The sequence below is a fragment of the Balaenoptera acutorostrata genome, chromosome 11, assembly GCF_949987535.1.
Source record: "Balaenoptera acutorostrata chromosome 11, mBalAcu1.1, whole genome shotgun sequence".
In the NCBI taxonomy this organism is placed as follows: Eukaryota; Metazoa; Chordata; class Mammalia; order Artiodactyla; family Balaenopteridae; genus Balaenoptera; species Balaenoptera acutorostrata.
In genome coordinates, this window is record NC_080074.1 from 4,082,743 (window position 1) to 4,109,802 (window position 27,060).

The 27,060-nt window shown below is 46.1% G+C and overlaps 1 protein-coding gene and 1 long non-coding RNA gene across 2 annotated transcripts in view; both read right to left on the minus strand.

The window, feature by feature from the left end:
• ATXN10 (ataxin 10) overlaps positions 1-27,060 on the minus strand; it is a 156,191-nt gene that overhangs the window by 2,211 nt on the left and 126,920 nt on the right. The window lies entirely within an intron of this gene.
• Positions 782-20,029, minus strand: LOC130709193 (uncharacterized). Its single transcript, XR_009009686.1, has 4 exons — positions 15,486-20,029; positions 11,029-11,110; positions 6,016-6,064; positions 782-1,253 (listed from the first exon to the last, which is right to left on the minus strand). It is a non-coding gene; the product is annotated as an uncharacterized LOC130709193 (long non-coding RNA).

Here is a 27,060-nt window from a genome sequence, read left to right on the forward strand (position 1 = left end):
AGCAACCGGCCCACAGAGATACTTAACTGAATGAACGAATGAGGAAGCAAAGGCTTAGGGCAGTCACATCTGAAGTATGTGAACACAAGCCTGTATGTAGGACTGCACATGCGTGCGCACACGTGCACACACACGTACGTTGGATAATTATGTTACTGAGTCACCAGGCAAGGAATAAGAGCATTACAGAATGAGTCATGAAGATGCCAGGCTAGAATCAGACAAGAAAATCATCTTGTTTAAAGTAAGCCCAGTTACAGATAAGAATTGCTTCCTGGGAGTCACCATGGAATTTCCCTCATTCCATATTTTAAAGATGAAGGAAGACTTTGAAGGATTTACTGTTCAGTCTGAATCCTTGTGCCCTTGAGAAAGCATCTCATCCTTGCATCTTACCGTGCCCTGGCCCTAATTTTAAATGTTGTGCGCAGTGTCTTTCACAGCAGACAGAAGACACCTTACGAAGAATATAGAATCACTGCATTGTTTTCGGAAGTCTTTGATTTAGTTACTAAGAGCTGCGTAAACCTCACAAAGGCATTAAGTTGCTGTTAGGTGTCCTTCTCTAAAGGCTGTATAAAAACTGCTGTGGTCTTGGATCCAGGGACCCAGAGAGATACCAAGAACAGTGGGCCTGGCACCCTCTGTTGGTTCAGAAGAAACAAAGTGCCAAGCGTGGAACAGACACTTTTTCCAATGAAAAGAGGCCCCCCTGCCCAAGATCAGATGGAAGGTAGCAGGAAAAAAAGCCCTTTTTCCTTATGACCAGACGTTTCCCATACAGGCATTTCTGACGCCAGAATTGGGGCCTCTGTGCCCCCAAAAGGTATCAGAGGCGGGTCCTTCAGCTGAAGAGTCAGCACTCCTGATCCCGTCCCGCATCCTAGCACAGCGGTGAGGCTGGGGCCGAGACACTTCTGGCTCCTCGTCTGGACACAGGAAGCCACAGAGAAAGGCCACCATATGCACAAAGAAAGTGAATCAAACTGTTTCCCTAGTGCAATAACCTCAAAGGAAACTAAAAAGTGAGCCTGAGACTAAAGTCAGGCAAATGAAACACAGGAAATGCACCAGTTTCATGTTCAGGAAGCATTTTGTGGTTGCTCCCTCTTAGTCCCTTCAACATGGCCCACACCGGCCCGCAGTCCTGGTCACACTCGGACCTCACACAGGAACCAGCTGCCGGACGGCCCGCCTCTCCAGCTCCTCCAGGACGGGCCACGGGGCTGCATGAGGAAGAGGACCAGCAAATGCTGTGGAGTAAATGACCCATTGGTCTTAAGAGGTTCATCATCAAAACCACTCGGGGGTATAAATGGCTAACCTGTTCCAAAGGGCAAAGAATGGGAATTGCCGGTGCCCAGCTGATGGGATTCTACAGTTAGCCGCCCCCTTTGGTGGGGAAAATGTTCTCATCTCGCCATTACCCGTCACCCTCTCATGATAGAGCCCAGGTCCCTTAGAAGAGTTGTACTCCTTTCCTGGAGATGAATCCACACAAACACTCAAACGCACAAAACCTAAATCTGCGTTTCTCCTTCTTTGCCACATCACCAAACCCCCACTTTGTGACAGGATAGAGAATAAAAATAATGATCCCGGGTGACAGAAACTTCCAACACGTCAGTAAATTTCTCAACAATGAATCATTCGCTACAATTGATTTCTCATGCGGGACGACATCATCATTACTCAAATCCATTTCCTCACTCGTTGTAGGAAAAGGGGGAGGCAGTGATCATGAGAACCGATTGGCGGAGCGAACATCTGAGGGTAAAGTTAGGCAAGAAAGCACGTAAGCCTAGAGAATTCTAGTTCATAGGTATAACTCTAACGCTAAATGACAGATGCAAAACGCTGCTTCCTGAAGCTTCCTGGTTATTCACTTAAATATAATTGAAAGAAAAGGGAAATTCCCAGAAATGCACCAAAAGCACCTCAAAATTGGAGGGTTGGTTGGCTCTGTAATTGAGGAATGTGATGCCAGCCTTGTCACTGCCAGCTGCCAATGCCGAGTGTCTCTGGGGGAAGGAACCACCATCCAGGGCTCGAACTGTCAAATGGTTTCAGTTACAGGGCAAATAAGACCCCTCCAGAGGGTCCCCGCATCCCTCTCTGCCAGGTGCCCTTCACACCCCAGGCTCTGTCAACATCACCTCGCCAGGCCCCACCTGTCTGTCCACACACGAGGCCCTGACCCAGGACACGCCTCCCCTCACCTGCCCCTTCCCCCCAAGGTGCACAGCCGAGCTCACGCTCCTGGAAGCCCACCCTCTGTCCCAGCCACCCCTCGTCACCAGCATAAGCTAGGCACGCCTGCTCTGTATTTCCAAAACACTCTCCGCCCACCCACCCCCCCCCCGCCCTTTTTTTTTAACTAGTTCTCATCACACTGCACTTACTTATCTGCTTAGGTGTCTATGAGCTCCTCAAGGCCAGGAGCCACACAGGATCCACCTCTAGATCCCCAGCACACAGCTAGGTGCCGACACAGAGTGGATTCTCAATGTGTTTGCTGACGTCATGGGAGCTATGATTATCTGTTTATCTCTCTGTCCGCCTGAACACCCTGTGAACTCCTCATAAGCAAGTCTGATGTCTTATTTACCCTTCTGTCCTCTGTTCCAAGCACGGTGCTGGGAAATGTTTGCTTGATGTCCAAGTGAGCAAACGCTATCTCCCACTCACCGTGTGTGTGTGTGTGTGTGTGTGTGTGTGCGCGCGCGCGTAGGAAGGCATCGTGGCAGTGTAGTGACCCACACAGGCTGTGCTTTTCCTTCTGCTGCAGTTCTTGGTGTGGTTTCCTGACTCAGGGCTTTGCAGGGTTGAGAGATTAGATGAAAGTAAACCAATATAAATGCAACTTGGGCAAGGAAACTGGACCACGTAAATAAAAGGTCCATGACAACAAAACACAGGAGAATTCGCATGTGGACAGATGCAAGGGTGGATTTCAATCACGTTCATCTGCGGAGGTAACTAGCACATTTTGTGGAAGTCCCGTAACGGTGTTCTAAGAAGTGTTTAGTATCTCATTTCTGTAGAAAAACTTACACGATCCCCATTTTATATGCAGGAAAAAAGGAGCACGGAAGAGGATGAGATTATGACGACTTTCCTGATGGACAGACCTGCTGGGCCGCACGGCTTCAGGAACGAACGTGCCCGTCACCAGTCTCACAAGGAGCAGGTTCCCGGTGCAGCCACCGTATCAACAACCTAGCGGAAGCAGCACTGGAGCCCAAGGCAGCAAAGGCAATTTAGTCTTCTTCCGAAACTGGTATTCAAAGGGCAAAACGACGTTAAGTGGAGGGCATGGGAGGGGTCGGGGGGAGGAAGGCCATACAGCCACGGTGGGGTCAATGCCCTTCCAGCACCTTGAATATCAGAGATAACACACAAACAACAGTGCAACCCCCAACACTGTCACTTAAATGTATAGTTCATATTCTTTGTAAGTGAAACTGATCTTATCTCCTCTTTAAGGAGGATTTCACGACGTGCTGCTTCACACTGTTCTTGGGCAGATACGAAAGGTGTGCGCTACATCTCTACCTTAAGCAAGCACGGCATCTTGGGGTTTGTACTGTCTGCCTATAAATTAAATACCACAGAAAGGTCCTCTAATTTGTCCCTATTTCCAGTGGGAACATTTTGGCACTACTGTCTAGGGTCTCCGACTTAATAATAATTACAAAACCAAATTTTAATAGTCGTTGCTTTCATAACGTTTGCGTTGAAAAGAGAAGCACGGAAAGCCGGTCCCCCGTGAGCTGTGTCTGATGCCCAAGCCCGGCTTATGAATATGCACGACTCCCCTCGTTAGCGCAGGAAAGACCGAGCCTCAAGGGTCACAGGGAGATGAAAGCATGCCCCGGTTAATATTCACATCGCCCTCTTGTTCCCCCTCTACAGAGACAGAAAGCAAGCAAGAGTGGGGGAGAAAATTAAACATCTTCTAGAGCCTCTAATCCTTAACACTCGAAGTGCTTTATTGTCTGCTTGGCTTTAGAAAGAGAGCTTCTAACGTTTCCATGGCGACTCCAAATAGAAGGCGTGAGCCTGTTTGTTACAAAACTGCCTTCAAAGAACCCTGCGATCAGCACTAGGGTGAGGACTCGACAGTCCAGCCGGCTCTTCATCAGAACACGTGGTGTCTTGAAGGAGCCACAGAGATGAGCGTGGGACTGAGCACCTGGAAACCACAGGGCCTGGTGAGTCCAAGCGAGAAGCAGTCCCTGGACCCCGAGCACTAGTGTGGCGGCAGCGGTGCATCGGGATTCGGGGGGACGCGGGCTCCACGCTGAGCCCTGCAGCCTTGCACCACGTAGGTGAGGAGACAGGGCAGGGCAGAAGGATGTAGGCTGGGGGACTAACCGAGACAGAAGAAGAGTCCACGACCAGCAGATTTATGTGCCACATTCACTTTTAAAGTCAAGTCAAGTCAGGTGAGTTAAAACATTAAACCTGAAACTGTCTGATGAGAAAGACGCCACCTAACTTTCAGTTACCGAAATCAGTGCTACTTAAAGTCCTGCAGGTGGCCGGGACGCAGGCCCCGCTCTAACAGGGACTCTGCTCTGGTCACTGCTGTGTCCAGAAGGCTGCTGAGAACAGGGGGTGGTAAATTATGGCCCGTGTTTTTGCATGGCTCCAAGTTAAAAGTAGTTTTCATATTTTTAAATGGTTGGGGAAAAAAATCAAAAGAAGAATACCAATTTGTGACACACGAGAATGATTTGCAGTTCAAACTTCAGTATCCATAATAAAGTTTTACTGGCACACAGCCATGCTCATTCATTTATGAATTGTTTACGGCTGTCTTCACGCTGCAACAGCTGAGCTGGCGAGTTGTGATGGAGATAGTATGGCTAGCAAAGCCGAAACTACTGACTAAATGTAGCCTTTTACAGAAAAGGTTTGCAAAACTCTGGCCTAGAACATGGAAGGAACCAATAAATATTTGTTGAATGAAAAAATAAGCTTTTAAAAGAACTGGCACTGAAAAACTTAAACTATTTAAATTAAAACAATTTAAATGATAAAAGATTTTACTGACTTTTCAGGATATGTATGTGTGTACAGACAAAACTATATGTGTTATATCTATAAATGGTGTTTTAGATATTAATATACCTGTAGATGTGTTATATATATCTATATTTAATATAAAATGTATAATATACATATAACAAATATGTCTACTATACATAATATCTACATTTAATTTTGCTTCCAGGATATTTTTAAAAATTATTTTTAGACAACAAACCCATTTATGGCAAGGAATTTATGTACTGGCAAACGTTCCAAAGCATACTACTTAGGAGGCCACAGAACATACAGCAGAAACCTTTGATGAAGTTGGCCTGAGAACAGGACGCCCCACCCGGGCAAGACTACGCCATGAGGCTTCCACAAAACCAGGTCCTCTTCTGCCACGTCCTGACAAGGTTTCCCTCAAGGTGAGGATGCCTAATAAACAGCTTCCACATCTAAACTTATCTCTTCTCAGACTACGGTAAAACTGCATAATTTTTCAGACTGCAAAGTAGTAATTCGGTTTTAAAATTGTTCTGAAAATGTTTTATGTTGCTGAAAACCAAACACTTCAAAATACGGCAATTTCCGTCAGCCGAAGGAAAAAAGGGCACGGAATGTGACAACGACAGGATGACTTGCCCTCCTGCCGAGACAACCAGTTCCGCTTCCCTCCCAGCCACGTGAGTCGGAGAGACTGTGCACCTCGGGGGCCGCGTTCCCGGTGGGCCCAGGTCTCCGACCCTGACCCCGTCTGCGGGAGTCCTGACCAACCTCTGCCCTGCTCTTCAAGTATTCACTTTCTGAGGAGAGAAGAAAAAAAAAAAAAAAAAGGCATTTCCCAAACGGTTGCCCAGGGAACCCCAGGCTCCAATGAGGCTCCGGCTGCTGCAGGAGGAACCTGTCCAAACACGCCACAGGGGGCGCCTGAGTGGGGCGGGGCGGGGCAGGGGCAGAGGAGGGAGGGCAACTTACCTATGACATGGGGCACAGACAAGAGAGGGTCCTCGCGGAGGAAGTAAACCTGAAAAACACCGTTAGCGTTCCTGTATGAAGTGCCACCCACTTCTGCAGAGGTGAACTCTACCTCCAAACGTTAAGAGAAACTTCACTGCGCAGTAAAGTGCATTCTAGCTCTGCCTTCATCTGCAACGATTCTCTCTCAACTTCCATGTAGGTCACTCAGTTAAACTATGCACTCTTCTCACTCAGAAAACTAAAGCGGAAGTCTTCATCGTGCAGACTGTGTACCCGGCCTCCCCTCACGGTGCTGGAAACCAGTGTGTGTTCAGTAACTACCACAAACCACCCTTTGGGCTCCCTCTTCCTTCTCCAAATTGTTGGTCTATCTGATGTCTAATTTCCCTCTGCATTTTTGCATTTTAATACGAGCGCACATCTGTGGTTCAAGCGTTTCAGTGCCGTGCCGATGCGGACTGTTCTAGGTTTTGTAGTGTATCCTAACAGCATTTATAGATCAATGTATGTACACTCTCTCATTTGCCAATTAACGGCTAATCGTTAATACTGAACACAGTAAAATAAACCCCAACTAACAGAAGAGGGTGGGGGAACAAATAATGCCAGATTTGTAAACTGTAGGTCACAGTCTGAAGAACATAAAATAATACTTGTGTTTAATATGTCCTACAAGAAGGAGGAGAGAGTTTCAGTCTTTACTGAGGGAAAAAATCATCTCAGAAACACCACTGCTTTGAAAGCTGAGGCTGCTTTTTGGTCTCTAAATCTCTAGGGAACTAGAACATCAAAGAAGTGGTACAAAGGCCCAATAAAACACTGCTGAATTTTGACAGAAATATCCTAACATACAAGGGTCAACCAGAGAAGTGTTGTCTCTGTGCACAAGCTGTTTCTTAGTGATTCTGAAACAAAGGCTACATTCACCGTCCTCAGTATGCACCACTTGCTTTCCACCAGCTGACCGCCTACAGGGAGAGATTAGCCGGTCCCAGCTTCAAGGCTCCTCTCGGAAGCCTGGGCCATCTTTCCATCTCACCAGGCTCCTCAGTGTCATCATGTGGGCCAAGAACCGCGGAGCCACGGCCCTCAGCCTGGCCCTGGCCGGGACGAGCCCTCCGTCCTTCACAAATCCCAGATGGCTGAAGCGCAGGCACCCAAGGTTGGCTGCTGTCACCCCGCCCAGCGAGCCTGTCAGTGTGGCGGTGAAGTAACGGGAAGATGATACCCGCTCGGGTCCGCAGTCACCACGCGCTCCCCACTCCAAAGTGCCTGTGGCCGAGCGAGGGCTGGGCTTGCAGGTACCTCACATCCACAGGGTTTTGTGGTAAAGGGTCCTACGGCACCAAAACTAATTGCGTCCATTACGCATTCTGGAGTCATCTTACTCACCACTTCAAAGGCCGGCGTGGCAAGAGGCAGTCGGTCTGGCGTCTGCCACACAACAGGTCTCAGATCAGAACCAACCAAGGCCACTTCTAACTTAAACCACAGGGCCTGGGGCCACCAAGCGGTTCCATGTGTATTTGGGGCAGGGCTCTAATGTCACTTCTGAGACTCTACAGGAGCCACTGCGTGTAACGTGTTCAGCAGAGCCTGGCACATGCCGGGCATGCAGCAGAGGCTCACGACACGGAGCAGGGCCTGTCACGTGGGGGGTCCCCCTCTCCCTCTCCTGGGCCCCCGCACACTATACTGCCACCGTGTCATCCTGAGCCCTTCTATGGACCGTGTGCTCACCTGTGTGCAGGGACTCCGGGCTGGGCCGCTGCAGCTCCTGGCACACACAGGAGGAGGGAAGATTTCAATACCTCTGGATGAATGCTCCCTGGTGCCTGGCCTCCGCCCTCTAACGAGGGCGGGCACCCCAGTTCTCGCGTCAGATCTGAGCTGTACGTGAGGCACCAATGACCACACGCACACAGACCCCCCCGCGCTACACAACCTCAGCCTTTGGGCTGCAGGGGAGACCTCCTCAGGGAGAGGCTTTCTGGACACAGTAAACGTCTCAAGAAAAGCTACTGCCCCAGAGTCTCAACTCACATCCAGGGGAACTGCCGGCCGTGAGCTTCACTTTGGAGATGGAACAGAAGGGTGTGATGTAACCTGAGATCACTGGGCTCTGACGACTGAGAAACTTATGAAGAGAAGCCAGTGAGAGCCCAGAAGAGACAGAGCCCACTCAAGGCCCCGGCAGCCAGGTAGGAGGGTGTTTCTATAGTGCTCTGTGCTCTTTAGAATAAAGGAATTGCTGGCTTGAATGAATTTCTACCTTCCATGTAAGCAAAGCTTTGCCAGAGGAATTAACTTAAGTGTCTCTCATATAAGCCAAGACTGCCAGTTTATCTGCATAAAATAGTAACAGTAATAATAATAAAAGGAATGGCAGCAGCGGGTGTTATCACCTGCAGAATGTACAACATGTGTCAGGGGCTGTTATAAGCACTCACAGAAAGTATTCAACCTGCACAAACACACCACCTGAGGGAGGTGTTATCAACCCATTCTACTGATGAGAAAGCTCAGACACAGGAGGCTGAGGTCCTGTCCGAGGTCACACACCTGAAGCGGGTGGGCCTGGCTTGGAGGCAGGCTCCAGCACCCACCCCACTGCTCCTAAGCCCTCCTCAGTGGCCACAGCCGATGGGAGGACACTTGGGGGAGGCCCAGTGCAGTCCCTCCTCCGGCCAGCCTGACCGCAAGTTCTGAGCTCTGCCTACACATCAGCGGAAGGGTTTATAACACTTGGAATAGAGTCCCTTTCTCTTCAAAGAAATCTCAAAAGCTAAGCTAAGCTCTCAGATACCAGTTAGAGTGACGCCTTTGGAAGTAACAGTAAACAGCTCAAAATGAAATTAAAATTTCGAGTAGAAAACATTAAGCAACCCCATCTAAATTATGGAAGATAATTGTTGGGAAGATAATTGTTGGGTATCATCTTCCCGTTACTTCAGGTACCAAAGCATCAGCACACTGCATGTGCCTAAGCATCTGTTATCACTGTCCTTGGTCCAGATGTCACTAGTCTCTGGGGATGATGAACTGTGGGTCACCCAGGCCATGCTGGTGGCCTCTCCACCCCTCCTCCCCTCCCAGCAGCTCCCAGAGAGTCCCCAGTCAAGAGTGGGTGGGCCCACAGGTTTGAGCAGGCACAGACCCGCGGATATTCCGTGCTGTCTGCTTCCATTTCTATTAGCAATAGGTGAGCTGAAAGTTGGGTGCACACCTATGGTTCCACTCACCCTCACTGAGGGAAGAGCGCTGCTGTGTCCATTTAAAAGTCAAGACAACTCTCAGCAGAAACTTATAATATGCAAATCACTCCAACACTAATTGTAAATAAATACCAGTAACACGTGAGACTATGTAAAAGCCAAATTGGTTGTTGTGATGACACTACGCTCTAAACTCTTCCTCGACACGCCTCTTTTAAAGCTTCTAAAGTACTGGATATCCCACTTTGGGGGGAAAGAAACCTCATTCAATTACAGAAATCTAACGCTTTCCGGTGTTTTTCCTCTCCTCTATAAAGAACACACTTCTTGACTCTTACACCGGAATTAGAGCAAGGGGTGCAGCTGTAAGTGCAGACTCTGTTAACCACACAGCCAGTCTCTCAGGGTCAGACCACGACCTGTGTGCTCATTTGACATTAATAAAGCAGAACGTGAAGGCCCTATGCTCGATGCTGGGAATACAGTGACTATCGGGACAGGTAGGTCCCCGCCCTTGGGGCGCTGACCTTCTGGGCAGGAGGCAGGCACCAGCCCCAGACAGACCTCTGGTAACGCGTGACTGCAGGACACAGGGCACTGGCCAGGGAGGGCAGAGACGGCTGCTCTGAGGAGGGGACTGAGCTGAGACCACAGATAAAAAGACGCCGGTCATCAGGGGAGCTGGGGGCGGGGTGGCGGAGATAGGAGCCACAAGCCGGGCAAGGCCGCCGCTGGAGGAGGGATGAGTGCGGGAGAGCGAGGCTGGAGCCCTGAGGGACTTCAGGCTGAAGGGAGGAGTCCGCATTTTATTCTAATATGATGAGAAGCCACTGGAAGGGCTGAAGTAGAAAACTCAAGCAGCCCCCTTTGGCAGCTGTGCGGAGGGTGGTCTGGAGGGAGGCCAGAGCGGGGACGGGGACCAGCCCGGTGTCCGTAACAGCAGGGCTAAGACAGCGGACTGGGACGCACTGGGCTGGAACCCCAACTCTGCCATTTACAAGCTCTATGACTTTGGGCGCTCAAGCTGGACAGGCGGTACGTGAGGGGACAGGAGGGGAACACCCGCCGGGCTGCGCCCAGCCCCGCGCACACACGCAGCCCACCTGTGGGCCAGAGGCACTTGACCCCCACTCCTGGCTCCCCTGCCAGGCGCGTGGCTTCACTTTCCTTTGCCTCAGTTTCAATGAGGGGAAGACAAAACAACTTCCCAATAGGGCAAATGAGTCACAAAGTCCAGGTTCAAATCGCCATTCCTGCTCCTCCCCAGCTCAGGGCCTTGGCTATGTACAAAACCTTTTTCCCTCAACTTCCTCTGCTATAAAATGGGGATAATCATAGTATCTGTCTCCTAGAGTGGTCATGAAGTCTTATTAATAAGAGCACAACGCCTGGCGTCAAAGAGGCGCTCAATAAACGTGAACACACAGATCTGTTATGACAGTTACCGTTATTGTTACAGGCATTTACCCTGAGATCAACAGAGCTGGGCCACAGATCATGGGTGTCATAGAAAAAGCTAGATCACTCATGTCGATGAACCCCTGTGTGTTCAGTTATCAACAGCAATTAGTTCTCCAGCTGTCACCACACCACCCAAGGATATGTCACCTGCTCAAAGGCATCTTACGAGCCACTGCTTCCCAACTAGCACCTGAAGATTTTGTTAAATATGACACCATTTCTCAGAGTTTCTTCACTCTCCTTCTGCCAATTTTCAGCTAAGGGATGGAAAGTAAAGGCAATCATCACCATGGAGGGAGGGAGGGGCAGAGATGGTGTGCACGTGTATATTCACCTGTTCACTCAGTATCAACCAAGTGCTGGTGAGATGAAGGCCTGACACCTCAGTTGTCCTGAACTTCAAGGTCCTGATCTTTCTGGAACGTCCAATGGAGAGAAATAAACACATTACTAACCAGTGTAACAGCTACAGTGTGAAATGACAGGATAAATGAAACAATAAAAGGGGGCCTTATTTGAACTGGGATACTGGAAGATTTCTCTCGAATAAATAACATTTAAATCTAACTGGAAGAATGAGCAGGGGGGACTTCCCTGGTGGCGCAGTGCTTAAGAATCCACCTGCTAATGCAGGGTACATGGGTTCGAGCCCTGGTCCAGGAAGATCCCACATGCCGCAGAGCAACTAAGCCCACGAGCCACAACTACTGAGCCCGTGTGTGCCAACTACCGAAGCCCGCGGGCCTAGAGCCCGTGCTCCACAACAAGAGAAGCCACCGCAATGAGAAGCCCGCGCACCGCAATGAAGAGTAGCCCCTGCTCGCTGCAACTAGAGAAAGCCCGCGTGCAGCAATGAAGACCCAACGCAGCCAAAAATAAATAAATTTTTAAAAAATCAATGTGCTCATTTCTAAGAGGGATATTCCCAAAAAATTAAAAAAAAAAAAAGGATGAGCAGGAGTTGGCCAGTGTAGACATGGGAGGAGACCCCAGGCAGAGGAACAGCTTGGGGGGCCAGGGGAAGAGGAGGGAGGCCAGGGCCCCAGAAGGAGAGTCAGGAAGGGCTGAGTGACACTGGGTGTGACAGTGGGGAAGGCCTAGGGAGATGCGCCCCCCTGAGCCAGCGGCGACCGAAAAAGAGGTCAATCCAACATGGTCTGCCCCAGGGGGCAGACCCAGCCAGGGCACGTTGCAAGCGGCTCGGGGCACAGAGGGGAGGCTTCCTGAGGGAGATGGCAGGGCTCCTGCCCCCAAGGACGCCGAGCGCCTGTCCTCAGGCCTGGTACACGCTACGCCCACCCCCACCAGACCATGGGCTCCACGAGAGCACAGACAGCGTCTCCTCCTTGGTCACCACTTTATCCCCAACAGCTGGACCACTGCCCAGAGCATAACACACCAGATACTCAAGAAACACCTGCGGAACGGACCAGCGACAGTAACAATAAAGATGCCAGAGAGCACTGGTTAACACCCGAAACGTCCTCTACCTGCTATCAAGATGATAACGTCATAGTAATTAAGACAGTACCATGCAGGGATAGAGAAAGAGATCAACATTCTGAACAGAGAAGAGAGAGCCAGAAATGGAATCACGCCCACAAGACAATGATTTATGACAAAGGTGGCCCTGCAGAGACATCGGTGAAAGGAATGTCTTTCCAATACTGAGACAACTGCATAACCAGAGTGGGAGTTTAAAAATCTGAGCCCCTACTGTACACCATAAATACAAATTAACTTCTGATAGATATAGATCTAAATGGGAAAGGCAAAACTATAAAGCTTTTAGATGAAAACACAGAAGAATAGTCTTATAACGTCAGGGTCTTCAAGAAGACACAAAACCCACTAACCATAGAGGGAAAACACCACAGAAGTCAGAACAGCTCTGGGGATTGGTACTGGGTGAGAAGGGGCACAAAGGAGCCTTCTAGGGGGATGAGAATTTCTGTGTCTTCATCTGGGTGATGGTTACATGGGTGCATACATACGCTGAGACATTCATTTGCAAGTTTCGCATTTTACTATATATAATTTACATCTCGTCAGTAAAAAGATATAAAGAAAGTAAAAAACAAAACAAAATAAAACGACACAGGATGGGAGAGACCACTACAATACTGATAAATGAACAAAAAATTTATATCCTGAATGTAGAAAAAATTCCGATGAATCCATTAATGAATCCATTAATGAATTCCATTAATGAATTCCATTATAGGAATAAAAAAAACCTGAACATCTTCATGACACAGGAAATCCAAATGGTCAATAAACCAAATGATCAACAAAAAAATCAAAATGTACTTATTACTAATTATTTAAAATAACATCACAAGGACATATTATACTCATCAGAATGGCAAAAATTTTTCAGTGACCGCATCCAGTGTTGATAAGAAGGTAAAGGAAAGGGAGCTCATATACTGCTGATGGGGGTATAAACTGGTACGATCAATTGCAAAAAGAGTCTGGCATCATCTAGAATACAGCTGAAGATACGCAAGACACAGAGATTCCATTCCTTAAAAAACCTCATGCTCACGTGCCAGGATACATACATGTACGGAAAAGTTCATAGCAGTATTAACTGTGATAGCCTCAAAGTGGAAATGAGCCACATGTCCGGCAACTGAATGAATGAATAAACGTTAAATCTTCTTGCAATGGAATACTATACGGTAAACTACATGCAACGGTTTGCATGAATCTCACAATCATGCTTTTGAGTGACAAATGACAAAACAATGCAAGCCATGATTCCATTTATATGAATTTCAAAGACGGCCAACCCAAAGCACACTGTGTAGGCCACATACACAGGAGCTAACCAGAGGAGGGCAGGGATGTCTGATAAGGAGCTCGGACGGGGAGGGGCTCAGCGAAGTCTGGCAGTGTTTTTCGCCTTGACCTGGGTGTTGGTTACACACGTCTGCTTTACAATTATTTGCAAACACCACACACAGACTCTTCCCACTTTTCGGTACGCACACTGTATTTCAAGATAAGTACAATTTTAAAAAATTAGGATGATGACTGAACTTGAAGTTTGGGTTGATTTGCCAAATGCAATTCACATGTTCCCTCAACTAGATCGCCCTAAGAAATACTGCCCTGTAACGCCCCAAAACTCCTCTGAGTTCTGTGGCTTCCACTGTCTCAGTGATTCACAAGCGTTGCGCAGGATATGCAGCCCATTCCCAGCCCAGGTATCTGACGGATTGTGCATCGGAAACTTTCATTGTCATTTTCTTCTTGAAAACCCATTAGGATTTCCTGGTGCTTCCTAATTACACCCAGAGGAAACATGTGAACAAGAGCTGTGCTAGTTTCTGAAGGTGCTTTAGGACAGAAAGACAGCAGAGTAGCTTTGATCCTGACATATTTTGGTTTCTCTCAAAAGCTGGGAAAATGTTTTGACTTTTTAGAGGTTTTTCCTATCCTTAACCAGAAAGTGCAGATCTCTCTCTGCATCTGACACTGTCTTCATTCTGTGAGCTTCTATGAGAATGTAAAATTAGGCCATTAACTAAAAATGAAGACAAGAATCTCTTGTAAAAGTTGGCTCATCACAGTCACATGAAAACTCTCAAGCACAGGGTTGGGTCTGTGTTGTAAACTGCAGTCCACCTCCTGGCTTTGCTCTTGCCTGGCTTCTGTCCAGCAGTGAGGCTTCTGCACAGCACGGGGCCTGTTTTCCGCTGCACTCAGTTAACCCTGAAGAAGAGGTCCGTCCATTGCCCACACGGCCTTTCCTGGCAGCTCAGAGGCCAGCTGCCGGCGTGGGGAGGGGGCCGGCCAGGGCTCACAGGCCACACGGCCATGCTCCACTCTGGCGGCCCCAGGGGCAAAGGCACCTCGTCTCTACCTCAGAGAAGACGTCCAGACCTGAGGACGGTAAGAATGGAAAAGGCGAGTATGTCTGAAAGTTAGCTTTATTTTTATATGTTCTGAGTTTGCGACCGTTACCCAAATGAAGGGGGGGTAAGTGGACCCACAGAACCGTGAGGACGAGAAAAGCCAGAGCACGCGGAGGCCTCCCTGTCCCTGTCACCCCCGTGAGGCCGTCAGCGCCCGGCAGAAAGCAGGCCCCCGGCTTCCCTTCGAGCTGCGCAGATCCACGAACAAACGTGGGACAGCTGCCACCCGGGTGAGCATTGGGACAGAGCCGGCCCGGTCACTCTGCCCCATCACAGCCCCCGAGCAGGGATGCCAGCCTCCTGCCCCGGCGGCTCCAGGGCCCGGCCCGCGGCCCCCTCGTCTGTATCCAATGAGGGCCAACCTCATCCCTTCACAGGCTCACTCGCCCAGTAAGGGCTTTTTTTAACATCTTCCGGTTCTAGACAAATAAGTGGTACAGAGAATCCAACACTTCCTGCTAAGAATGACGATCACAAAACAGACAGCCAGCCAGTTACTATTTAACGGTGCTTGAAATGGCTGTGGCACGCCGATGTTTTGACCAGGCCCTTCCCTGTCACTGCTAAATTTGACTAAGGTCATTTCAGGCAAAAATACTGACATTAGTCAGGGTACCTAGAGCATGTTTCTCTGCGCCAAACTTCAGCAACCCGACCTCTCAAGTGTCTTACAAAATACGGATTCTGGGTGGCAGTGTTATGTAAGTACAGAGATTTAAAAAAAATTATTACCATCCTAAACACATCCAAAGTCACTGCTCATTTTAATAAAGAAAGCAAATGTAAAAAGAAAAACTGGCAATTAATTAACTTTGTAAGAAAAGATATACATCTAAATAACAACGGCAACACTTTTAAAAGCACAAACCAGGTGCCGGGAACTGCTCTGGGCACTCTGTGTGCAGGCAGTCATCCTTCTGTTCTAAATTCAGCGACTCTTCTGGAGGTAGATCTTCACCCTCGGGGACCAACCTGAGTATGACAGCCAGAGGAGTCCACCTCAACGACGACAGGCCCGGTGAGACAGCTTGGTAATGCTATTTGGGGAAAGAGGTGAGGTATGATCACCAAGCACTGAAACTTCGGATGTCCTTGTGCTGGTAAACCGTGTGCTGAATGTACTTTCAAAAGGCGTCCGGCACATTCTGTGCAGACAGGTTCCCTGGACTCTTGAGTTCAGCCCCACGGGAGGCAGTGTCTGAAGGAAACTGTCATGCAGGTGAATTTTAGGGTGATATTTCAGACTTACTACTTTATGGTCTAATCTATACGTCAGATATACAACTTCTGAAATACAAAGTCAAGACGCATAAAAGTTCTTTTCAACTATACTTTATACTAGAGAGACTGGGGAGGTGTGCAGAAGGCCTATGATGCAAACATAGCGTTAGAGAAAAGAATTTTGAAAAACCAGTACTTGGTACACCCAGACAATGGAATATTCTTCAGCACTAAAGAAAGAAATGAGCTAGCAAGCCATGACAAGACATGGAGGAGGCTTACGTGCACTTTACCAAGTGAAAGAAGCCAATCTGAAGGCTACGTGCTGTATGATTCCAACTCTGTGACAGTCTGGAAAAGGCAGAATTATGGAGACAGGAAAAGATCAGTGGTTGCCGGGGTCAGGGGAGGGGCAATGCAGAGGTGGAGCACAGAGGAGTTTAAGGACAGTGAAAATACTCTGTGTGATACTACAATGATGGATACATGTCATTACGTATTTGTCCAAACCCACAGAAAGTACAACATCGAGAGTGGACCCTTAAACTACGGACTCTGGGTAATAATGATGTGTCAACATAGGTTCCACTTCTGTTAAAAAAACAAAAGTGCCCCTCTGGTGGGGGTTACTGATGAGGGAGGCTCTGCATGTGTGAGGGCTGTGGGAAAATGGGAAGTCCCCGTACTGTCCTCCCAACTTTGTTGTTAAGCCTAAAACTGCTCTTAAAAAATAAAGTCTTCAAAAAATTTTTAAAAGAAAACCAAAAGTAATACAACAATAAACAAATATTTCATACAGTTTCTTTTAGTTTCAAAATTCAAAATACTTAGGCTAGCAAACTCACAACTGCCACGGAAGACTATTAACGCGAAATCATTTAAGCGAGTTATTTCTAACGTGGTTTCCCAGCGACGTTCTTTCCCTAAAGTTACACTCATCAGACAGCATTTGTTAAATCAATCAGCCACAGGAGCGGATCCTTAAGAACAAAAATTAATGGCAACAAATGTTCGCAAAAGCTTTGTTTCTGGTTTGAAATTAATTTTATATGGCGGCACTTAAAACACTGATAGTAACGGCTGAGAAGTAAAATTAAGAAAACACGGTGTCACCTCAAAGCCAGCTGGCTAAAGTGGCAGCCAGGAAGGCGAAGGGAGCAGCTTCCAAGGGCCCTGTCTCACTACTTCTGGTGTGAGGGCACCTTGCCCCGTCCCCACACAGGCTGAGCGGGAGCAAGGGTGACGCGGTTCACGCCGGGCACCTCACCTGGAAAAGGACAGACTCCCATTTTCTACCTTACATGACAATAAACCTCAAGCAATTGTGCTTTTCGTGCAAGTAAACAAGATGGAGCAGGACCGGATGCGTTCTGACCTCCGAGAGGCAGGGGGCAGCTGAGCTAGGCAGGCTTGACAAGACCAACCCAGAGCCCAGGCGAGTGTGCAGGCCTGAGGTCAGTGGGCAGGTGCGCACACCACGCACTCTGGCCTCTCCGTGTGCGCAGGAGACACACGCAGCTCGGCAGCCTTCACATGCGAACATTTCAGTGTGCTGACCATAGTTTTCATTTCCAGCCGCTATGATCTTAGGGATGTAAGAAAACGAGAAGCACACAACTAAGAGCTAACTAGACACCATCTGAAGGACTACAACCTTAAGTATTTTAATCTCAATTTAAAATAGTTGGGACTATTTGCCAAACACCTGAACAAAGAAACAGAGTCCACTTTTGTGAGAGCCTCGTGCAAGATATGACATCCCACTCCTCCAACTTTCCGCTTCGAGCCCTGGGGAACCAGTTGCTAGGATACCGTAGAAGCTATGTAAAACAGGTCTTCTTCCCTCTTTCATTCTGAACAGGTTTATTTATTTATATAGTCAAATCCATCAGGTTTGTGCTCTTTTGAGTCTTTTTAAAAAAATTTTTGGCTGCGTTGGGTCTTCGTTGCTGTGCGCTGGCTTTCTCTAGTTGCGGCGAGCGGGGGCTACTCTTCGTTGTGGTGCGCGGGCTTCTCATTGCGGTGGCTTCTCTTGTTGCAGAGCACGGGCTCCAGGCACTCGGGTTGCAGTAGTTGTGGCACGCAGGCTCAGTAGTTGTGGCTCATGGGCTCTAGAGCGCAGGCTCGGTAGTTGTGGTGCACAGGCTTAGTTGCTCCATGGCATGTGGGATCTTCCTGGACCAGGGCTCGAACCCGTGTGCCCTGCATTGGCAGGTGGATTCTTAACCATTGCGCCACCCGGGAAGTCCCTGAACGGGTCTATTTAGATGACGCCTTGGCCTGCCTCTGTGTGAGCCTGTGTGGGGTGCAGGGTGGCAGCGTGTTACCCTCTCATCAGCCTGGGAGTGGGACCTGAGCATCGCCCACCCATAGCCCCTCACTGACTTGTTTCACACAGGGTCCCAGGGAGGCCCCCGCTAACCTGCGAAGTCGTGTGTGCACTTGTTTGCTTTGGATGGGGAGAAAGATTTGGTCTGCACATCTTCAGTCACACTAGGTGAGGGGTAAGAGAATCAATGAGAGGCTTTAAAAAACCAAATTAAATCACTGGGAAGCCAAACCCAAAGTTTACCTTTTGAAAGCCAAACAGCATTAAGAGGTTTTCTAGTTTTAATTAATGTCAGCTCAACAACTGAACAAATGATCACTGAAGGTTCACCAGCTGTTTAATGCTGGGGACACAGAAGTCAATAGAAGACAGTCCTTCCCCTCCGGAGGAGGAAAGACTGGTTTCAGCAGAAAGATTTCTGCTTTGAACATTAGGATGGGCAGAGTAAGATATTAAAAGCAGAAACATATCATTTTGTGCATACCGCATAAGTACTTCTCTGGTGTGGAAATTCACTGATGCCTTTTATAAACAACATCAAGTTCAGCCAGCTGTCCCATTCTGAAATGTTTAAGGCATTTCCCTGAACGCCTCCCTCTGGCGGCTGCTTGGCAGGCGCAGTCACAAGCTAGACTCCTCATGAAGAGAAAGTACAGAATGGAACGTGTCTCCATGTTTATACTAAAATTCCTGCATTCCCCAAGATGTGGCACTGTAGTCCCGAGTTTCCAAAATGCACATGAGAACAGTAAAGATTCCGTGGTGCCCTGCAAGAGAGACACCTGCTTAACACAGGTCCTACATATATATATTATTTAGAAGCCTTCCCTCATATAACAGCTATTTAAGATACTGCAGAAAAAAATATGCTTTGGAACACATTGTGGTAACACACAGGGTCCAATGTGGGGTGTGCAATATGACACAGATTCCGCCTAGGATAGACTTTTTTAGAGGGAAAGTTATGTATCCAGGTGTTTCCATGTGCTATGTTCAGAGTGGCACGGTAACACAACGGATCCGCAGACGACCAAGATGAGGGACTCAGGTTCAGTTAAGGGGGACTGTGGAAAAATTCCAGGAGGAAGACACACATGCTCAAGTCTTAGAAGAGGAAGGAGTTGGCCTTCCTCTTCAGGCAGAGGTACCTGTTTTCCAAGGTGGCTACCACCTCAGGACTTAGGTATCTACCTCGATTATTACCTGAGGCCAAAGCAGAGCAGTGAGTGGGTACCACGTGCTAGACGCAACAAGATTAATTAACTCAAGACTGCATCCAACGCATCTGAATGCCCACGTGTCCCCCAAGAAAGGGAGACTGGAAGAAACACTGCGAGGGAGTGAAGGAAGCACCCACAAGGAAGTCTAGACGCTTGAACTAGACAACCCTGGGCTCGCACCTTGGTCCTGCCACGCACGAGCTGGGAGAGCCCGGACCAGCTGCAGTCAGGGAACCAACTCTCTGAGCTTTACTTTTCTCATCTGTAAAATAATAGTTCCCAACAAAGAGGCTTGTTAAAAAAAAAAAAAAATTGTACAAGATAATGTATGTAAAGGGTATAGCATAGGGTTTGGCACCTAGAAATAACTCAATGATTTTTAAAATTTTAATGTGAGGAGCAACAGAACGCACACGTCCTAAGTGTACATCCTGATGGGTTTTCTCACACCTACACATTCCATAACCCCACCCAGATCAAGATGCAGAATGTGCCCAGCACCCTGGAAGGCCTCCAAGTACCCCTTCCCTATCAATAGCCGCCCTCCTACCCCTCAAGGTAACCACTATTCTGACTGCTATCATCACAGATTAATTCTGCCCATTCTTAAACTTCGTGTAAACGGAATCATCATACAGTGTATACTCTTTTGAATCTGGCTTCTTTAGCTGAAAACTATGTGAGTGAGATTCATCCATTTGTTACACAGAGCAGTTCATTCTTTACTGCTGTGTACTGTTCCATGGAACAAACATTCCACAACTTCTACTCTACTACTGGTGACTATTTGGGATGTTTCCACTTTGGGGCTAATGTGACTAAGAAGCCTCCTGCACACGTCTCCTGATAGATGTGTGTATGCATTTCTCCTGGAGGGACACCTAGGGGTGCAACCACTGGCTCGCAGGGCTGGTGGACGCCTAGTGCTAGCAGACACTGCCCAAGTTTTCCAAGGGGACTTTTCCAGTTGACGTCGCCACCACCAGTTTATTACAGTTCAGGCTGCTCCACATCCTTGCCGTCACTTGGTGCCGTCAGCCCTCTTATTAGCCATTCTGGTGGGCTCCTCATTGTGGGTTCAATTTGCCCTTCCCTGATGAGTGACGATGTTGAGCTCTTTTCATACCTTTACTGGCCATCTGGATTTCCTCTTTTGTGAAATGCCATGGGTCTTTTGTCCATTCTTAAAACCTGAGTTACCTTTTCTTTGCTGTTTTGCAGGAGTCCTTTATATATCATGGGTATGAGTCCTTTGTCAGATATATACAATGCGAAAACCTTTTCAAAGTCTTTCTCTTATAGTTAGCGCTTTTCGGTTATAATTTTGATGTCTTGTTTATGAAATCTTTGCCTCTTCTAAGACAATAACCATATTCTCTTATGATTCCTTCTAGAAGCTCTTGTGTTCTCCCTTTCACATTAAGGTCTATGATTCATCTTGCATTAATGTTCGTGAATGGGATGAGGCAGGGGCGGTAGGCTTTTTCCCCGACGGATATTAAATTGGTCTAGCACCATGTATGGAAAAAGACCATCCTTTTCTGCTCCGCTACAGGGGCGCCTTTGTTGTGCATGTGTCCATCTGTTTGAGGACTCTCTCTTCTGTCCTGTGATATTATTATCATTATTATTTCAGTTTTACCACTGACTCACAGTGCAATCACAGATGAAAATATACCTTTCTCCTAGGCATTAACAGCTATAATAGGATATTTGTACAAGAACATCTACTTGTTGAGAAACTATAGGCTGAGCACTTTGCAAACATGATGACATTTCACATTCACCATAACCCTGCGGGGATAGGTCCCATTTTAGACAAATAAGCTAAAACTCACAACAGAGGTTAAGTGAAGTGTTTAGAGGTTAAGAAGTGGCAGAATCTGCATCTGTCTAGCCCCAGAACTTATGGTCTTGCCACTATGCCATACTTCCGAACACGAGATTACTGGGGAAATGCTGTTTGGTTATTATTCCTATAAACAGTTACATTTCTGTACACAAGTAAAACCTACAAATGAGGCCTTTCGATAAAAAAAGAAAGAAAGAAGGAAAGAGAAAGGAAGGAAGAAAAAGAAAGAAAAGAATAGAAAAAAACCCCAACCCTGTTTAGACTCTCATCCTATCCCTGTCCCCTCCCCCTCCAATAAAAACAATATAAAAAAAAAACCACATCAAGGACAACTGATCAAAACATAGATCAAAAAAGAATCAAGGGAAAACATTTCAAATAAAGTTCAGCTGTTTCTATTTGGAAACAACAACAATAAAAAATCCCACTTGCCACAATAAATGACAAATAAGAAATGGACCCTGTGGTAGTGGAGCTGGAATTTTCCGATGGCATCTGCTACTGTGTCATTACTGCGGGTCTCCGCAAGGGAGCCGGCGAGTGAACAGCTGGTCTTGTGTCCCTGACGCAGCAGCCGTCGCGGAGCGCCGTCCTTTGGGGTTAAGCACCCCTCTGAGATGTTGTCTTTTCCCTGAAACTAGAAACCCCAGTCGGTCCCTAGAAGCCACCTCCAAGAAATGGGACAGTAAGCCTTCCAGCCCAGTTCTTAGCATGGGAGAGTTTGCAGCTTAGTTCGCCCTGATATGCCACCTTGAAATTCCTAATCCCCAAGTAAAGAGGAAGTCTTTCATAGGGTCCAAACCACCGATTTCCCATGGGGAACAAGGACTGCTGCCCTAAGGTAACACGAGCCCTCACGCCCACCCCACCCCCTGGAGGATGTGTGAGTACACGGACACAGCCAGTCAATCCAGGGTGATCAGAGAACGGAGGTATTTCTGTTAACTAACATTTACTATCTGCACTGATTCCTAGTCTAGGCATATCCAAAATATCTATTGCTTTTTAACACAAAATACTGAAATTAAAGTTCAGTGGAAGCTTGATTGGTGTGAGTTATTAGAAGAAGGGGTTAAACCAAACCAAGATGAAAGAGTATCACTGTCAAACCAAGCTTATTCAATTCACAAGAGAATCATCAAACCCGTGGGAGAAATTTCTCCTGTGCTTTGAACCACCCCTCACCCATCAAACACACACACACAAAACCTCCTCAAGCTGCTGTTTTTTCATTCATTTGTTCACTGTTTTACTCAGTCACCTACCCATCTAAGAAATATTTATTGGACATTTACTATGCACCTGACAGTGGCATATTATAATTAGGTGAAAAACAGAAAAAATGGTCCCTTGCCATTATGGGCCTTGGTCTAGAGGGTAATTAATACATAAATGCACAAACATTCATTCAATTACAGACCGTGATAAGCTGAAGGAACAGAGCAGGTTCTAGGAGGGGTCAACCGGCAAGGCTTCCCTGAGGAAGAGACGAGGAGGGTGGACATGGAGACGAGGAGGACTGAGCCAGGGGAGAGAGTCCAGGCTGAGAGACGAGCGTAATGACTGCCTTGAGGTGAGAAATTAGACAGATTTGAGACACAAAAAACGAAGAGTCTCTGGGGAATGCTAAAAAGGGAGACCGGGAGGAGCTTCAAGATGGCCAAAGAGTAAGATGTGGAGATCACCTTCCTCCCCACAAATACATCAGAAATACATCTACATGTGGAACAACTCCTACAGAACACCTACTGAGCGCTGGCAGAAGACCTCAGACCTCCCAAAAGGCAAGAAACTCCCCACGTACCTGGGTAGGGCAAAAGAAAAAATAAAAAAGGAAGACTGGTCTGGAGGTAAATGAAGAGGCAGGTGGGGCAAGACCACAAAGGACCTCTCAGGACGTGCTGCAGCCTGTGGATTTATTCTAAGGACAATGGACAGGCTTGGAGGTTTTGTAAATGGGCATGTCTATGAGGGATGGTGTGGGGCAGGGAGAGTCAAGAGGCAGAGAGGAATGACCCTATTTTAGTTTTAAAAGACTGCACTGAATGGATGGGGAATAAATATCACCGCAACACAACAAAACCAGAAGCTGAAAGATGAGTTAGGAAGCTACTGCTGACATCCAGGCCAGGGGTGAGGAGAGTATGGACTGGATGGTAGCAATGGAGATGAAGGGAAATGGGTGCATTGGGGATGTATTCTGGAGGGAGAATGAAGACTTGGTGACACTTTAGAGGCAGGAGAATAAAAAACAGCATCATGAGTGACTCCCAGGTTTCTGACCTGAGCAACTAGATGGATGGAGATATTCCCACATTTATTGAAAAAGACAGGGGAGAATTTTGCAGAGATATTAATAGCTTAACTTTGGACATCCTAGGTTTGGGATGTAAGATATGCAAGCAAAATGTTTAAGCAGGGTGTCAGAGACATATGCCTGAGACTCAGAAGAGAGGTCTGTCCAGAGGTTAAATCTGACAAAGGTGAACAGATGATGTTTAAAGCCTTAAGAATACCCAGAATACAACTTCATCTCCCATCTCCACGGCTACCAGCCTGGCCCAGGCTACTGTCATCTCCTGCCTGGATGATGCCAATAGCCTCCCTACAGGATTCCCTGTCATTCCACGAGCCCAGAATAGTGTCTGGGACATAAAAGGTGTTCAATAAACATTGAATGAATAAACAAATAAAGGAATAAATGGGTGAGATTCTTTAGGGAGAAAATGTAGAGTGAGAAGAGAGAGCCTGAGCCCTGGAATGTCCAGGAGATCTCCAACGTTTAAAAGTTGTGTAGAAGAGGGAGTAACAACAGAGAATAAGGAGGAGGAGCCAGGAAGACGTGGAAAAAAACCAAGAGGAGGCACTATCATGAAAGAAAAAAGTGTTACGTTAAGGAGGAAGTGATGAGATCTGTTGAGCTGAGTTGTAATATGACGAGAACTGCAAAGCATCCATTGACTCTGACAATTCAGAGGTGACTGGTGACAACAGGCAAATGATGAAGCTTATGAACACATTCATCTGTCTATATTCTCCTTTGAAATTATTCCCTTTCTCAACAAATGTGGGAATGTCTCCATCCATCTAGTTGCTCAGGTCAGAAACCTGGGAGTCACCTGTGATGCTGTTTCTTTTTTATTCTCCCGCCTCTGAAGTGTCACCAAGTCTTGTTGATTCTCCTTCCAGATTATGTCCCAAATCCATCCAACAAAAAGGGTAAAGTAGAGACACTCTGGCATGGAGGATACCAGATGCAGAGGGTGCAGATACCGTGCTGGAAATACTAGAATTAAGTCAAAGTATACATATTAAAACACTGAGATCCTGTAGCTATCACAACAAAATGCTGGAATCAGGCATACATTTTCAAACAAACTCAGATGGTTCCTCACCCATGAACCCACTTTAAAGGAAATTCTAAAAGAAGGACTTCAGTCCGAAGGAAAATGATCCCAGGTGGACAGACAAAGCTATAAGAAGGGGTGAAAGGCAGGAAAGTAGCAAGTATGTGGATAGATCTAAATGAACACTGACGTTATAGAACTACGATAATAACATCTTACAGAGTTGTAAAAATAGAATAAAAATATATAACAACAACAGCATATAAATTGGGGGGTGCTGAGTGGTCCTGTATTATCTGGGAAGGGGGTAAAGGTCTGAAAAACATTAGATTTCCCTCAGTCTAGGATGCATGTTGTAATTTCCCAGGGCACTATTAACAGAACAGAAAAAAAGAATTAAAAACTTTTAAACTAGAAAAAGATAAACATTGAATTATATAAAACAATCAATCCAAAAGAAAGAGAGAAAAATAAAATAAAATAGAAAGCAAACCAGAGTAGCTTAAATACAAACACATCAGTAATTACAGTAAATATAAATGGGCTAAATGCAATAGCTAAAAGGCAAAGAAACTAGATTAAGAAAAAATCAACTATGCTGTTTAAAACAAACACCTCTGATACAGAAAGACTGAAAATAAAAGGATTGTAAAGGTTATACCACGTAAATACCAACCAAAAGTGAGATAAAGTAGCTATATTAGTAACAGGCAAAAAACGTTTTTAGAGATATAGAGGGTCACTTTACAGTGATAACAGGGATATTTTTCAAGACCTATTATACCCCTTAATCTAATAATGTTGTCTCAAAATATATAAAGAAAAATTTTATATAACTAAAAGGAGAAATTTAGAGAAATCTATAATCATAGGCTGATATTTTAAAACATTTCTCTCCACACCGACAAACCAAAGTAGACAAAAATATCACTAAAAATGTAAAAATTTTACAAACTTGACCTAAAAATACTGTACTCCACTACTAGAGAATAGATGTGATTTTCAAGCACACACACAACAGTTGCAGAAACTGACCATACACTGGGTCATAAAGCAAGTCTTAATAAATTTCATAGGACAAAGAACATCAAGTATGTGCTCTTTGATCATAATGAATTTATGTTAGAAATCAATCTCCAAAAGATAAATCCACACAAAGAAGCTATAAAAATACACAGAGAGGAATAAAAGCTGAAAAGTAATAGTCCTAAATAAATGGACAGATATACCATGTTCATGGGTTAGAAGACTCAGATGTCAATTCTCATTACACTGATTTTAGCCAAAGCAATCTCAATGAGTAATTCAACATGTGGGGATTTTACATTGTTTTTGTTGGTGGTGATTTCATATGTGTGCATGTGTGTATGCACATGTGTGCACAAAAACACACAAGTGTGAATGTGTAGAATTTGACTAGCTGGTTTTAAAATTTTTATGGGCAAATACAAATGACCAAAAATAGCCATAATAGTCTTAAAAAAGAAGAAACGAGTTGGAAGGCCTCACTCGACTGATATCAAGATACTTTACAAAGTGACAGTACTTAACACCATAGCACTGGTAAAGGGATAGAACACAGAGATCAATGGAAAAGAAAAGAGAGTCCAGACCCACACGTATATGGACACTTGACTTACGATACAACTGGCACTACAGTAGACAATGTGTGTTCTTTTCAATAACTGGGCTGGGACAATTGCGTGTCCATATGGAAAAACACAGAAATAGACCCCTAACTCACACCATACATAAAAATCAACTCCAAGTGAATTATAGACCTAAATATAAAAGGTATCAATGCTCTGTGGTGACCTAAATGGGGAAGAAATCCAAAAAAGAGGGGATATATGTATACGTATGGCTCGCTCACTTTGCTGTACAGTAGAAACTAACACAACATTGTAAAGCAACTATACTCCAATAAAATTTTTTAAAATAAATAAATATAAAAGATAAAAATATGAAGTATTCAGAATATAGATTATCATCATGGCCTGAGGGTATGAAAATATTTCTTTAACAAGACACACACCTAAAAAACTAACCATAAAGAAAAAGTGATAAATTTGACTAAAAGTTAAGAACTTCTGTTAATTTAAAAAAAAAAAGCTATAAAGAGAATGACAAGATAAGTCATAGAACGAGGTAAAGGAAATATTAGCAACACATGTAGCTGACAAAGAACTTCTATCTGGAATATATAAAGATCTATTACAAACAAATTATAAAAAGATAACCCAATGAAAAAATGAGCAAAAGGTTTTGATCAAGCACATTTTACACACACACACACACACACACACGAAATCCAAATGGTAAATAAACATTTTAGAAGATGCTCAGCCTCACCAGTCATGCAGGCAACAGAGCAAATAGGATCTTAACTATAGCAGGAGCATGAGGGAGGGAGGAGAGGAGGTGGTATACAAGAGCTAAATCCTAGTGTCATAACAAAGTAAACAGGTCACATC